Below are 4,415 nucleotides of genomic sequence, written 5' to 3'. Positions count from 1 at the left end.
TCAGAAAGCTACAAACATGAACATCTTTATCTTAGCTCCCAGAAGAAAGAACTTTCTCTGATGAAGTATCCATGAGAGAGTTTGCCAGACAAAGAACTCTTCTATACATCTTGCTTAAGCCATTTTGAAAACGTGTTTTATTCTGTTTTTAAAGTCTCCTGGGATAAATTCCCTTTAGGTGTTTATGCCAGGTAAATTATTGGCTCTCTTTCAGAATTAGCAGGCTCATTTCAATCAGTTAATGTAAATTATGAAAGTTGTCCTATTTTTATTTTTTCCTTAACTGCCAGAAAGCTTAGAGATAAATTTAGTGCTCAGTTGCAAAACCATCTAAGCTCATGGGACTAGCAATATTTTTTAAAACAAACATATACAGTGCCTTTCATATGCTGCATATATTTTAAATTATTTACAAGTATTAAATGTTTAAATTCATTCTATCACTACAACAACCCTATGGTTAAGTCCTATTATTATCCTCCTTCTTTGTGCCTGCAAAAAAGCAACTTTATTAACGTCCTGCAGCAGCATGTATTAGTAATTGTAACCATGCATTAAAATTCTCATTTCATGTCATCAAGAGAGTATTCAGTTCTCTTCATGATACATTATGTTTTACTGAGTTTGTCCCTCCAAAGACCTTTCTGGGAACATTCCTTCTCCAGGGACTGCTTCCTAAGATGCCCAGGTTGCTTACCACAGGTCATCTTTGATCATTTAAAAGCCGTCAAGCCATCTGGACTACACCCTTTTAACTGAGGTTGAGCCAAATTCCCTTCTCTCAAACCCTAATGCCACTACCACTAACAGAACGGGCACCTTGGCTTGGTGAGAGCATTACTAACAACTTAGTGTGGGATTCTCTTTGGTTATGGAATCTTACTTTTATTTAAGCATGCAAAAAATACAGCTAGAAGTAGCCTCCTGCATTCTAAAAGCATTTTTAATCAACTTAAACACAAGTATGTCCTTGGAAAATTCACCACCTGGACTGGTTCACAGTCTGCCTATTTCCCCGTGGAATCTAACATCAGTGTTGTATTTAGCAAAGTCATTTGAGTGACGAACAGTGACTGATCTTCAGAAGCCCCAAGGGGTGGGGGCAGCTGGCCTGGCAGACTTAGATGCTGTCCATGGCTTTGAACTCGCTGAGGGCCTGCACCAGGTTCACATGCTTCTTCTGAGATGCCCATTTAATCTTGGTCTGTGTCTCATCCTGTTTCTCTCTCTTCACCAAGGGCTTTTCCTCTGGTGCCTTTATCTTCCATGACACAGCAGGAGGGTTGAGGGACGCCATACTCTGTGACTTTTGGTATTTGGTAGAGGCAACACAGGATGCCTTCATCATCTGCACCACAGCATTCATCAGTTCTTGACTGCGCAGATCAGGGACGTGGTGCTGTCCACCCCAGGGACGAAGGGCTCCCCGCCGAGATTCTGCACCTCGGCCTTGACCTTGCTGCAGATGTTGAGCTGGTGGCAGTAGAGGGTGATACAGTGCATGTAGGCCAGCAGCCTGAGTCGGGGCAGACGGAGTAGAGGCAGGCTGGCCTTGCTTGCAGGCCAAGTCGGGGCAGTAGTTTGCAATGGTGCGGCAAAGCTTGTCCATCCTGGATCCTGCCTCTGCAATTTTCTTTGCAGCAGTGATTACATCTAATGTATTTTTGAGTGGTCCTTTACCTCGGGTAAGGTCAGTCATCTCCATCACAATCGTGCACATCTGCTTGGCCAGCACAATGATATCACTGGCACTGTCATCCCATTTGGACACTTCAGCATCCAGCTTGCTCTTTTCTTCCTGGAAGCTGGCCACCTGTTCTGCAATCTTCACTTTTTGCTCCTGGGGAAGCTGAGCCATGATTGCCTGGACACTCTGGCCAGCTATCAGCTGATTGTCTTCTGTCTAGATGCTCATCCTACTTCTGACATTGAAATCTTCCGTCTCAAAGTCAGAGTCATCCAAGTCCTCAGGGGTCCTTATCATCAGCACTGCTTTCCTGATGTCCCAGATGCCACCATATACCAGGTGGGAGGCATCGATAAACTCATTCTCATCCATGGGCTGGGCAGGGTCTGAGCTGAGGGCTTCCATAGCCACTTCTGCTTGCTCAGTAAAACGTGGCGTCACTGTGTGGGAGAGCAGCTTACTGGCTTCCAGAACCTTCTCTGGTTCTGGACTCCTAGCTCATAGTTATTCACCTCTGAGCTGACTACGTGAATACCCATGGCTGCCCGGCCTTGAATTGCACCAGCTGTGTGGTCCAGGCCATCCACATCTTTCTCTTGGAGAGCAACGACACATTTGTTCACATTTTCCAAAATGTGATTCTCTGAGACAGCCAAGAAGTCATCAATGGAAGTAACGTCATCGACAGCATCTGTGACAACACAGACTTGTTTTTCCCATTGTTCTTTAAAAACATCCATGTTCTCTTGGGCCAGTTTACTCTGTGGTTTTCCTAAAGCCAATGCAGCATTGACAACCTGAGGACAGAGGGCTTTTAACTGGCTTGCAGACATTCGAACAAGCTTTACACCTTCTTCGTTATTTGAGATGGAACAGGCCAAGTTGGCAACCCCAATCAATTTGTTGCCATGTTCACAGAAAACTTTGGCATACTCCTTATTTCTCATTTCCATTCTTTGCAGCTTAAATCAATACCAAAAGTGGAACACTGGTTTCCAGGAAAGAGTCTGAAATGTGGTCCATGCCAGCTTTGTGGAGCTGTCTACGCAAGTCCCTGGTCGTCTTGTTCATTTTATCTATAGCAGAATTGAGCGTATCACTTCTTTCTTTACATCCAGCCTTGCCCATGTACTCCAAAAGCAGGTCCTGCAGGACCTGGAGGACAGCATTACACTCTGCCACAATTCGCTCACGATGGTCATCATGTGTGCAGGGCGAGTCATGCATCAAGGCAGCACCACTGATGATGCTTTCCAGGTGCTCCTCCAGGGAAGGTCTAAAGCACTCCTTGCTGAAGCTCGAAGGGTCCACAATGATTTGTTTATCAAAGTTGTTGAGCACATATGCCACTTCTACTCCTCCACCCTGGTTCTGGGAGGCATCGTCCGAGGCAGTGGCCTGGGCTACACTGGAAATGCCTGTGACCGCCTGCTGCAGCTGCTTGTATATCAGGTCGCTGTTGGCCTTATAGGCTGCAATATCAGGGTGCTGTAGGCATGCCTGGGATGCAGTATAGAGGATTAGAACATTCTTCTGCAGGATTCCTCTAGCTGCAGCCATCTGACCACGGTGGCCAACGTCTTTCAGTTCCTCTTGTGTTTTGGCTGCCATAATGTTCAGCTTCTCCACTTCAGGTTTTAGGGCGTTATATTGTATTCCTAAGTCTTGTTCATTGCCAGCATTCCTCAACTTCAGGATACCATCTTCCACAACTTTCAGCTGAACAAGTAATATGTAGACATTTGCCATGTCAGCCAAAATCAGCAACTGGGTAACAGCAGAGAGCAAAGTTCGAGCTGCCCGAACCATGTTGCCTTGTTTCACGGAAGAGCAGGGATCATCTGCGAACTCGCCCGCAGGAGTTTTCATCAAATCACCTTGTTTTTGAACATCCTCTACAGCAGCCACAAGCTCTTCCTTGAGAAAACTGGCTCTCCTTCTCAATTTTATCCTCCTTCTCCAAGAAATTCTTGTTCAACAGATGCAGCCAAAACATGGGCCTTCTTAGAATGACCTCTTTTCTTATTAGAGGGCCCCTTACTATTGGTGTTTACCAGTGTTGTAACCTGTGTAACAAGTCTCTCAACTGCCAGAGTCCTGATCACTAGACTTTTGGGGTCCCACTTGAAGTTTAAGTTGCCTGCGTGGACAGCAGTCATTTCTGTGGTGAGTGGGGTGAGCACGGGATTCTGAAGGCCTGAAGACGATACCTGCTGCTTTGTCCTCCTCCCTTTTAAAGATAAGAAAACTGAGGTACTTTGTTGTTGTTGCTATTGCTTTGAGTTATTTCCTTTTTCACCATCATCCTTATTGTATATGTAAGCCTCACCAGATTCCATTTGGAAGTTCATTGGGTATAAGTTAACATATCACATACCAATTTCAGGTCCTCTCAGCCTCACCTGTCTCTTGTTCCAGCTGCCACCTTGGTACCCAGCTCCAGTTATTTCTGCCAGGCACCTCCTTCCAGAGTCCAGCTCCATACCCATGCCATGAGCCTCAATCTTCCCATCCTAGGATTACCTGTTAACTTCCAAGGAATTCAGAGGCCCTGCCTCAGGCCCCAGAATTGCACAATTCATAATTACAGAGGAATTAACACCACATGGTCAAAATGCTCCCAAATGGGAGATGAAAACTGATAGATTTTTTTTTTTTTTTTTTTTTTAGTTCCAGACTTGGGATGCAGCTTTTCAAAGTCCTGGTCTTGTAAGATAGAGCAATTAGA

General features: G+C 45.2%; 1 pseudogene; it reads right to left on the bottom strand.

Annotated features, from left to right (window-relative positions):
* Nucleotides 1–1,120: 1,120 nt before the first annotated feature.
* LOC111530393 lies at nucleotides 1,121–3,846 on the bottom strand (annotated as a pseudogene).
* Nucleotides 3,847–4,415: the final 569 nt, after the last annotated feature.

This window comes from Piliocolobus tephrosceles, chromosome 4, assembly GCF_002776525.5.
Source record: "Piliocolobus tephrosceles isolate RC106 chromosome 4, ASM277652v3, whole genome shotgun sequence".
In the NCBI taxonomy this organism is placed as follows: domain Eukaryota; kingdom Metazoa; phylum Chordata; class Mammalia; order Primates; family Cercopithecidae; genus Piliocolobus; species Piliocolobus tephrosceles.
Note: the sequence above shows the minus strand (reverse complement) of the source record. Positions and strands in the feature narration are given on the sequence as shown.